This window comes from Diplotaxodon limnothrissa, linkage group LG1, assembly GCF_057381915.1.
Source record: "Diplotaxodon limnothrissa isolate DT_005_m linkage group LG1, D_limnothrissa_male_GT1.1, whole genome shotgun sequence".
NCBI classification, from domain to species: domain Eukaryota; kingdom Metazoa; phylum Chordata; class Actinopteri; order Cichliformes; family Cichlidae; genus Diplotaxodon; species Diplotaxodon limnothrissa.
In genome coordinates, this window is record NC_140596.1 from 40,645,581 (window position 1) to 40,657,605 (window position 12,025).

The 12,025-nt window shown below is 40.8% G+C and overlaps 1 protein-coding gene across 1 annotated transcript in view; it reads left to right on the forward strand.

The window, feature by feature from the left end:
* Window positions 1-12,025, forward strand: part of shank2b (SH3 and multiple ankyrin repeat domains 2b) — a 222,288-nt gene that overhangs the window by 54,854 nt on the left and 155,409 nt on the right. The gene's annotated exons all lie outside the window — the stretch shown is intronic.

Consider the following 12,025-nt stretch of genomic DNA (forward strand, 5'->3'; position numbering starts at 1 on the left):
AGTAACGTATTCTGAATACTTTGAATTACTTAATATATTATCATGCCTTTTACAACATGAATGTCCTATTGCTGTGTGATTTATTACTGAAGGTTACTCTCCACACCAACACCAACTAGATGTTTAAACCTTAATATAAATGAGTAACAGTAGGTGGACTTTAGGTAAGGCTGCACTTTTTGCAGCGATCTCATATAGAAAACTATTCCTCGCGTATATAAAACAGGTCCGCGGCTCCGAACTGTAGTAAAGGGACCTCTGGCTGATACGTCGGGTTCGTGTCGGGCTCGTAGCTGAAAACTAGCTTTACTTTGCTAGCGAGAGACAGAGAGAGGCGTTGAAAGGCTGCTGCAACGGAACTTTTTGTTTCGGAGGAAAACACGAACACAGCGTACAGTCGAGTCTTAACAGCTTACTTACAGCTGGGCTCGTCAGGCTGCAGTGGTTATTATTATATTTACATGCTTCCAGCTCCCGTTTCTGCTCGGTGACAGCTCGTACTTTTCCACTCTCCCTCCTCGCTCACAGACACATAACGGGTATGGCCGTCCATTCTCCCTGCAGCACGGACTACACTGCCTATTGCCTTCATATTAAATCATTTTTTGAATAATAAATTTTCACCTGATTATGCTGCTGCAAGTAGAGGTGACTTGGGCCGTGAGATTGAGACACAGGCATTAGATCCTCTTATTGCGTGTTTTGTTTGGGTTTCCACCAGCGTGGAATCACCAAAAACAGAGCGAGCATAGCCTAACATATGAAACAGGAAAAGACCGCCGTGTAATCCATGTATTTCAACAAAGTAACTGTATTCTGAATACCACCTTTTTAAACGGTAACTGTAACAGAATACAGTTACTCATGTTTTGTATTTTAAATACGTAACACATGTATTCTGTTACCCCCCAACACTGTAGACAGCAAAGTCCTGTTGTGAAGAATCAAGCCGATGTCAAACCTATACGTGCATCTCACTAGAGAGGCCTGTTTGTCAATTCAGCAAAGGGATGTGCTTGAAAACATCATCATTAGGTGCCAAATTAACAACTGGAAAGTGCAAGTGTTAATAACTACTGATTGCTATAGTTGAATGAGGCGTGCTTACGTTGTGCCTCCGCTGCTGCTGCATGTGCTCTTAATTTGAACACTGTGTGGGTGTTCTGTGGTCGTGCCATTTGATAATATCATTTGTCAGTTCTGTGTGTGTGTGTGTGTGTGTGTGTGTGTGTGTGTGTGTGTGTGTACCATATTTCTGTCTCTTCAATCTGACCTGTGCCCAGCTGTAACCTTTTCACGCGCTCTGTAAAACCTCATTTCTTTTATCTTTTCATTTTCTTCACATTCGTTATCTTTCTTTTGCACGTTCTTTCTAGGCCAGTCTTTTAATCTAATTCCCCTCTTCACTCCTTATTATTTTCAGTCTATTTTGTATGCCCTTCCTCCTCACCTATTTCCTGTTCACCATGCCCCCACACATTCTCTTATGCACCCTTAGCACAGACTGTAAAGCACACATGGTTTTGTGACCTCTGCTGTAAATTATAGCTACCATTTACTCTAAGAATATAATGGGATTGCACATGCTCTGATGGAGGCCACTGTGACAAAACCTTTTTCACATTTGTTGACATGTCCTGAATGATTTGGTGAAACAGAGTTGTCGTCTTATTCCTGAAAGTTTGTGTTCGTGCTGCCTTTTTAAACTGGCATTACTGGAATTTGGTTTACGGCCAGATGAATGAATACATTGGGAAGATTCATGCTTTCATTTAGCAAGAGTCATAAACACCTTCCTGCTTTCCTTTGGGTGCAATTTGCCCGGTTTGATGGATAATCATGACATGATGGTCACTGATATCAACAGTTATCTGTTTTCACAACAGTATTAACTAAAACTTGCAATTAGATGATAACATTCCAAGCGCTGTATGTTCCTCTGTGGGAATTAATAGCAAAATCATAACTGATGTAATTTGTATTAGTTCTCAGTGGAAAAGCTCAATAAACTCAGTGTATACTGCCCAGCACACCAAAAACACTCAGTTTGAGGGTGGGTGAGTAGAGTGGAAGCAGCTAACGAGCCTGATATTACCCTTAGAGTAGATCAAAAACAGTGCTAACGAGAGTGAAGATTAGACAGAAATGTAACTATAAATTAATGTTGCTGTTTATCTGCTGGATGATTGAAAGTAAATCTATCAAAACTTGAAATCACCTGCAGCTCTCAGGCTAAGTAAACCATTCTATCCTTTTAACCACCAGGAGCTGTGTTTCATGTGTACCTTATGTTTGAATATGGATTTAATGTGTTAGTTAGCTGAACTAACAGCAACACTGACTAAAGCCAGTCTAGCTATTGTCCCTGTTTTATGTGAAGCTTATCTAATCCTGCTGAACTACATGGTTTTATCATCTGTAGTCATACTTTCTAAACACCCCTAAATCTTATATTTGACCCCTTTAGCAACATTTTGCACACATCCACAGCACTCTGCTATAATGTTGTTACTGTAGGTGTAGCCAGTAAAATAATAAAGAAGCATGTTGCAGATGGCACAGGTTGTAAAACGATGTATTTTAAATTAAAGCCATGATGGTCGAGTAAATCTTAACAAGTTGTTTTCTTGCCCAAAACCAGCTAAGATGATGCCCAGTGCATTTAAATTTACCCCTGAAGCATGTCCCTGTGGAACCCAACCCATGTGGGGGAATGGCAGACAGACCCACACAGCCCACAGTGGGCCTCAGTGAGGTAGCCTGTAGTTTGGTCTCCTCACACTAAGCAGAGAGGGGCCCAGATGTGGGCCACACTGCTGGGGCCCCACCCAGGCCTCCCCCAGGCTCACAGAGGACTCATGAGCTAGCCCCACAGTGTGGGGACAAATGTGCCCCTTATTGTATAACCACACCACTCGAAGAAAAGAAAAGAAAAGAAAGAAAGACAGCTCCTCTCATTAGCCATGCTCTTAATCACACAGGGTTACTATAGTGCTGTGTTTAACGTATTTGCCTCCTTCATGATTTCTTAGTCTTTTTCTCCATATTAGTATCAGATCATCAAAGATAGTTTGTTTGTAAATGCAAAATGCAGGTCTTAAATGATTATTTCATTTATTAAGGGAGGAGAGCAATCCAAACATGTCCATGAAAATCTAATTGTCCCTTGTTAAATCATGAATTAATTGTCATTAACCAAACTTTCTGGAAAGCTAAGTTCAGTTTCAGGCCTCATAACTGTCACATATGTTAAATCACAAAATCACTTAAATAGAAGCTGCTTTTCTAATCCAGTAAACAACAGTGAGAGCCATCATCCACAAATATTATAGTGAACTTTCCCAGGAGTGATGAAAGAACTCAGGCCAACATCTAAAAATCCGGAGGTCTCACTTGCTTCAGTAAAGGTCATTTATGAGCATCATAAACCGCTTTGATGCTTCTGGGTCCATAATTAATGGTCACCTGAAAAACTGCTCTCCTGAATCCTGAAGGTGAATGTCGGGCCATCACTTTGTGCCCTGAAGCTTAAGATCACTTGTGTTATGTAGCAGAACATTGATTGTAAACACACCAGCAAGTCCACGTCTGAATGGCTCAAAAAGACAAAACAAATGAGCCTTTTGGAGCGGCCTCATCAAAGTCCAGACTCAAATCAGATTGAAATGCTTTGGCATTTCCTTCAACAGGCCGTTTGTGTTTGAAAACCCTGCAATGTGGCTGAATTAAAACAATTCTGCAAGAAGAGTGGGCCAAAATTCCTCCACAACAAGACTCAATGCCAGTTCTCTTGAACGCTTGATTGCGGTTTTAGCTGCCAAGGCTGGCCCAATCATTTATTAGGTTTAGGAGACAAGTACTTTTCACACAGGGCCAGGTAGGTTTGGATAACATGTAACCTGCTGCACTGTGTAGCCATTTGTCCTGAAAGGAAAAAGAGTCAGCTCCTATCCAACAAATTAATCTTGAAATGGACGATGGCCTGATATCTTTCACTTCCTGAATTCTTTTGCTGTAAATCAATAAAAATCCTTCCTACTTCAGGTTCGAATAGATCACCTTCTCTCAGCCTCATATTTCTGACACTACACTGAAGTATCTTCTGGGGTTTCATCTTCTCCACAATAGTCATACTTCCCTGTATGGTCTTTAATTATTATAAATAATGTGCAAACATGCCTGTGTTAGCACACGATGGATAGGTGTGGATGAACTGTGGGGCTGTGTGGACAGGGCAAACCCCGGGCAGGCGTGCCTACATATGGCCAACAGCTTTCTAGATGGGTTTTCTAAAAGCAAGCCACCATGGAAAACTGTGAGAGGCGTCCTGAGGGGTGAAACTATTTAAAACCAGGCTTTAGTATGTTGAAAGTAAAAATATGTGAAGTCCAATAACGTTTTACTACAAGCAGACTAACATTAACAACATATTGTTACTATTAGTCTGGATGGAGTTGGATGCAAACATCAATGCATCTGTCTTAGCATTATACGTTCTATTGATCAGTCACATTCTAGCAGGCTTTAATTGCATGCAGCTAAAACGAGGAGTCACATTCACCAAATTGCATCTGAAGACCATGTGGATCTGATCTTTTTTACTCCATCTGTAATCAATGAATGATGAATGAAAGTGGACGTCTTGGCCCAGATATCAGTGATCAGTCTGCGGTCAATAGGCTAACCTATAGGACAGACTGACTTATCGAAAGAAAAAAGGAAATTTGTTAAAGTAGTTCCTGAATAATATTGTCATTTTTAGAGACCTTTAATTTATTTTGGATCAATTAAAACACTGCACTAATTAATTTCACTTTATTAGGTCATATTTTTGACATTTCACTTTGAGTCTATTTAAACTAACTCTATGGGAAGAAAATGAAGGCAAAATGTAAACGTATAAAGAAAAGTTTGGGCCCTCAAATTACTCAGTGCTGGGGAATGACTAAATTTAAAATTGAAGGGCAGTGTAGATCGAATCCTTTCTCCTTCCTGTTTGGACTTTTGTGTTTCAGTGATTGTTTTGATTGATTTTCCTTTTCTGGTGTCCTTCCACCATCTCTTTCTTTTGGTCTGGTCGACCCGTTGCCTTGATTTCCACTCGGCTTTAAGTGGCTCCACATCCTTCCCACCCCCACCCCGGTTACTTCTGTGTTATACACAACCATTTGTCTCCATGACAACCATGGGAGAACAGGAAAAGAATCGATGTGGGGGTGGTGATGGTGGTGATGGCAGTAGTGGTGGTGATAGTGGGTGGTAGAATGATAATGAGAGATAAATTGTGACTCCATGTAGCTTGTTTGGTACCTGGTTTGTGATCACAGTTAAACTTGAAACTGTCTTCTGTTGGATTCTGTAAGCTCCATTTTAGACTAGCTTTTGCTAATCCCATTCCAAATCTGTAGCTTCCTTAACTCTGGGTTTCTCCAAGGGTCTAAAATAAACAGTACAGAGCCACTCGAAATGTAGCCTGTAACATAAATAGCATTTACAGTATAAACAATGCTAAACAATTGTTTACACCTCCTCTATATCTCCTGTTTGGGTTTTAAAGGCCCACTTTGTGCCAGATGTATCCTTCGCGACAGATGATGATGATCTACTTCCAGGACTTTACTGACATTTGTGGGTCCTTATATTGATGCCGTGATTATCATTCCTTATATGAAGAGGATGATTGCCATTCTGTCACTCATCAATTCAAAAACTGTGGCAAAATGGCAGAAATGCACAGGAGGAATTGACATTACTGAACAGGACATTCAGAATACTGGCGCGTAGATCCATCAGGTTACGATGTAGATAGATTTTGCTTCAATAGAATTCCCACTAAAGCATAAATCAACAGTAAAAACAAAAAATAAATAAATAAATCCCCAGTAAAGCTCAGGGTCATGCCATCACCAACGCAATGCATTATGGGGTTGTTGTTCAAGTTCAGCTTGATAATGGAAGGCAGATGTTGCTTTGGGGTCTGAAGGTAAATTGTGAATATTTGGAAACTTATCAAAATGTTGAGCTGGTGTGTTGTAAAATGCTGGACCTGTACCTGTGAAGTGAATGAGCGCCCATTTAGTTTGGAGACTTTCACTTTCCACGCTGGAAGCAAAAAGGAGCTAAGGTCACTGAGCCAACAAACACAAGCTCAGGTGCAGTTGGGAAAAGGGAAAACATCAACTTTAGCAACATTTCAGAAATCATGTTTGTGTGATCTCAACGTTATTCATAACACATTTAGCTGTTTATATGTTACAGTGCTGTTGCTATGTTATAGACATTAAATATTTTCTAGAATCCAAGAAAATCTTTTGCGTTTGTTTTTGAAAAATAGCTTTTGAAAAGTGAATTTGTTATCCTACTCAGTGGAAACCAGCAAATGAAATGCAACAGTGTGATGGTGACTGGGTACCACTGTTACATCCTGGACACACAGAAGTCATTGTGACTACCTCTGACCAGTATCAGCGGAGAACAAAGAACTACAAGCTCCTATAACTGCCGATGACATAAAACAAGGTCACGTCTGAAGATTCCCAGTGCAGTTTATTGCACAACATGCAAGAGGTGCAAAAAGTGTTTGTCTTCGTGTCTCCCAGAGCCATGACTCATTGGCTCAGAGTGCCTGACTTGAGTGTTCACACATGAACGTGAGCTTGAAGCAATTTATCATTTTTGTTTAATATGTTTTTCAGGAAATGTTGAGGAGCACGAGCATCCATACCTCCAGAAATAAGTTGACCGTTTGTGTTCATACAGATCAACCCCTCCTAATGACACTCCTTTACCTCCACGTCATTTGGGTGTTTTTTCAGAGCTCGTTTCTTAGTTAGTTTCTTTGTACTTGTTTTTTAGCCTTTTCCCAGCTTATGTTTTGTTAGTTTAGTCTTTGTTGTTTTCTGCCTTTGTTTGTAGTTTTGTTCAGGCCCATTTATAGTAGCTTTTTGGTCCATGTGCAGCAATAGCTTGGTTAGTATTGCTGGTCAAAAGCAACTATGTTCTGGTGAGCTTTGGACTCTTTGGGCGATTGCTGCCCTTTTTCCACTGATTATATAAGCTGGGCTTAGGTATTAAGTATCAAAGTATCAATTAAAAGCTATTAATTTGAGATTCTGGAGGAAAATTTGTGTTGGAAACGAAATGCTGAGTAAAGTGTCTTATTTGAAGATGCTGAAAGAAGTGTGTATTGTATGTTTAACTCTCAGTGTAGCTGAATAAATTAAAATAAATTATTCCCAGAGCCACTTGATTCCATTAGCAAACCAGAATTTAAATAGTAATTAGCAGAGGTGTAAATGTGTAAATACAGGTGATGGGACTGTATGACTATATTACAGTGGGAATCAGGTCAGAAACATTAATGTCACTCTAGACTTTCAAAGCTGTCAATAAGTGATTCTAACCTCACATTTTAACCTAGATGCTAAAAGATCTTTTGACCTTGAAATTACCTAAAAGCCTAAATGGAAACAAGGAACATATGCTGTTCCAAACAGCTGATCATTTATTGATAAAGAAAAACCAATAAGACAGAGGTTTTAGGGGGGACATATTTTATCCTATTATTACATTGCTGATGGGCAGTACATGTCTCAGTGCTTCAAACATCTTACAAATACATTAGGTTTGGCTACCTCATTCTAGGTCATAGTTGAAATGACGTCTTCATCTCTTTTCTTTGCCTCATCTCTTCCCATCCAACAGTTTCTCCTCAAGAACAGGCTTTGATAGATTTGTCACAGTTTGTGGCATGCGCTCTGGGAGATCCTCAGAATGAGTGGGCAATCCAGCCAGCATTCAGCACCCCCTCCCCCATCTCCTTAACAGGAAACATCACATTTGTTACCAAAAATATGAGCCTAAATTTACATTCAGTGACTCACATCTTATTTAAAAGCAAGCATTTTTCCCTTTTGTATCTGAATGCAGGTTGATAACAGAAATGTGAAAAGGAGTCAAAGTGGTGTAAAAGATTTCCTTTTGAAATTCCTAAGTGTGTCTCAAAAATGCTCTTTTTTGATTCATATATATATAAAGAACAAAAAAGGAGCACAGTTTACTACTTAAGCCAGCAATGCTTTGATAATACACATGCTCACTCTTCTCTTCTTTACTGAATATTTGTTCTCAGAATCAGAGGAGGCACACTTATATAATGCTTCTAGGCTTCTCATGAAGTGTGTGTGCATGTGCGTGCGTGTGTGTGTGTGTGTGTGTGTGTGTGTGTGTGTGTGTGTGTGTGCATGTGCGTGTGTGTGTGTGTGTGCGCGCGTGCGTGTGCGTGTGTGTGTGTGTGTGTGTGCATATGTGCAGCGGGAAAATGAATCTGACTATTTTTACTGCCGTGAGCTTGACTCCAGCTGTGCTGTAAACCTGTAACACTCAGCAAGCACTGTGCCTGCAGAGCTGACTGTAAGCAACAGCACGATAACAGGCAGCACGATCTGGGTCACTGACAGTGTAACAACCTGTTTAACCAGCTCAGCAAGAAATCGCGTTACTGCCCTCTGGTGGCCACATACAGATCACACTTCTGTGTAATGAAGTCCACTGATTTGAACGATTGAAGTGACTGTAATATACAAAGAATAAGAGCAAGACATTAGAAGAAAATAGTGCAAGACACCATGATGTTATGCCATCCACCAGGTCACCAGTTAATTACTTGTTGACAAGATAAGAGTTAAAAAGAAATGAAAAGCTTTTCCAGTATTGTAGGTAAGTTAGGACCCCAACTATGAACCTGAACATTAATTATTATCAAATGAAATATTTATTTTTGAAGGATGGCAGTCTAAATGAAAGTATGTAAGTGGCATTTGCACAACAAGAATTGTCAGCTTTTATTTTGAATAATGAGTCATTATGTACGCAGAGCCACTGAAAGTGTATCTAGAACAAAAATGCAGGAGTCAAATGCTCTCAGCTAAGAAGACAAAGGGGGAAAACCAAAAAAAATAGAAGAAGAAAAAGAGATTGTACAACCTAAAGAGCAACTAAACTGAAGGACTATTTTTCACTGAAGAGGGCAAGTCAGAAAGTTTGTAAGGAACAGTTACTGAAGACCAGTGTGAACAGAAACCGATATCTGTGCAGATGCCTGAAACTGACTTGAAGATCAGCCAAATGTAAGTTGGATAAGGTGTTTGATTTTTATGGATCAATTCTGAGAACTTTCAATCACACTTCATATTTGTCAGTTTGAAGAATGAAGGTCAATATTAATTTGTGGGCTTGACAGTTTGTTGTATTATCTAAACATTAAAGCAATTAAGATAAATACACAAAAATGTTACAATATGTGGTTCACGTCACTTCTCCAAAACTCTACCTTCCGTTTCCATGAGTAATGGTGCAATCGGTGTTTTTTTTTCTTTTAACCCTCCGAGCTCTGAGCCACCTTAAGTAGGAATGCTGAAGATTTAGAGTTAGTGCTTCAGTCAAGTTTTCGGATTGACAGAACTACCTAATTCTCACATGGTCAGAAAATTAAAAATCACAATATTTTAACACTGGGTGTCAGCCTTTTTGGTTTTTTCCCGCCCAAAATAAGATAGGGTTATGGCCAGGATGTCTCATCACCACAAATGACAACTCATGGAGCTAGTGCTTGTGCCTTACATGATAAAATTTCAAAAAAGTCTCATTTCAGTTGTAGCTTTAGCTTTCCATTTTTAACAGTAAATGCATCAAGAGAACCACAAACGGGACTTATGGACAGGTATTAAGTGAATATTGACTTGAAATATGTACGTATACTGATCAGACATAATATTATGATCCCCTTCCTAATATTGTTCGTCCCCCTTTTTCTGCCAAACCGGCCTCGACTTGTGGAGGCATGGACTCCACTAGACCTCCACTAAAGGTGTGCTCTGGTATCTGATGCTCAATTAAATTGAGATCTGAGGAATTTGGAGGTCAAGTCAACATCTCAAACTCATTGTTGTACAGGGTGGGCCATTTATATGGATACACCGTAATAACATGGGAATGGTTGGTGAGTCCTGTTTGTGGCACATTAGTATATGTGAGGGGGCAAACTCCTCAAGATGGGTGGTGACCATGGTGGCCATTTAGAAGTCGGCTATCTTGGATACAACTTTTGTTTTTTCAATAGGAAGAGGGCCATGTGACACAAGTTATTGGTAATGTCACAAGAAAAACAATGGTGTGCTTGGTACAAGTTTCTGACCACTTATAAAATGTGTTCAATGTGCTGCCCATTGTGATGGATTGTCAATGCAACCCTCTTCTCCCACTCTTCACACACTGATAGCAACACCGCAGGAGAAATGCCAGCACAGGCATCCAGTATCCGTAGTTTCAGGTGCTGCACATCTCGTATCTTCACACCATAGACAATTGCCTTCAGATGACCCCAAAGACAAAAGTCTAAGGGGGTCAGATCGGGAGACCTTGGGGGCCATTTAACTGGCCCACGACGACCAATCCACTTTCCAGGAAACTGTTCATCTAGGAATGCTCGGACCTGGCACCCATAATGTGGTGGTGCACCATCTTGCTGGAAAAACTCAGGGAACGTGCCAGCTTCAGTGCATAAAGAGGGAAACACATCATCATGTAGCAATTTCAAATATCCAGTGGCCTTAAGGTTTCCATTGATGAAGAATGGACCCACTATCGTTGTACCCCATATACCACACCAAACCATCACTTTTGTTGTTCCAACAGTCTTGGAGGGATCCATCCAATGTGGGTTAGTGTCAGACCAATAGCGGTGGTTTTGTTTGTTAACGTCACCATTCACATAAAAGTGTTTTGCCCATTCTGCAAATTCTGTGCGCCGATCTGGGTCATCCTCGTTGAGATGCTGCAGTAGCTGGAGTTTGTAAGGGTGCCATTTGTGAGTAGCTAATATCCGCTGAAGGGATGTTCGACTAATGCCACTCTCCAGTGACATGCGGCGAGTGCTACGCTGTGGGCTCTTGCCGAATGAAGCTAGGACAGCCACTGATGTTTCTTCATTAGTGACAGTTTTCTTGCGTCCACATTTTGGCAAATCCAACACTGAACCAGTTTCACGAAACTTAGCAAGCAGTTTGCTGACTGTAGCATGGGAGATGGGTGGTCTCGTTGGGTGTCTTGCATTGAAATCTGCTGCAATGACCCGGTTACTGCGTTCACCAGATATCAACACAATTTCCATCCGCTCCTCACGTGTTAACCTCTTCGACATGTCAGTGGCTGTGAACAAAGTGAAACTTGTAAATAATTCATGAAAGAATAAAGTTACGTTGAAACCAAGCACACCATTGTTTTTCTTGTGACATTACCAATAAGTGTGATGTGTCACATGGCCCTCTTCCTATTGAAAAAACAAAAGTTGGATCCAAGATGGCCGACTTCTAAATGGCCACCATGGTCACCACCCATCTTGAGGAGTTTGCCCCCTCACATATACTAATGTGCCACAAACAGGACTTTAATATCACCAACCATTCCCATGTTATTACAGTGTATCCATATAAATGGCCCACCCTGTACTCTTCAAACCATCGCCAAAGTATTTTTGCTTTGTGGCAGGATACATTATCCTGCCATCAGGGAATACCTTTCCAGTGAAAGGATCAACATGGTCTTCAACAATGCTTACGCAGATGTTATGTGTCAAAGTAACGTCCACATAGATGGCAGGACCCAAGATTTCCCAACAGAGCATCCTGGTGCCAGGTGTTCCCAAGGTAAGTGACGCACATGCATCTGGCCAGCCAAAAAATGTAAAAGAAAACGTGGTTCATCAGAGTAGGCCACCTTCTTCCATTGCCCCATGGTCCAGTCCTGATGCTCACATGTGATGCTCCCATTGTTGGTGCTTTCAGCAATGGAGTGCGGTCGCATGGGCACCCCGACCGCGCTGCGGCTATGCAGCCCCAATCCACGGTGATTTCTCATACCTTTCTATCAGAACGAGCTTTAACTTTGAGGCAGTTTGAGCCACAGTTGCTCATCTGTTTTATCCGACCACACAGGAAGCCTTTGCTCACCACATGCATCAGCAAGC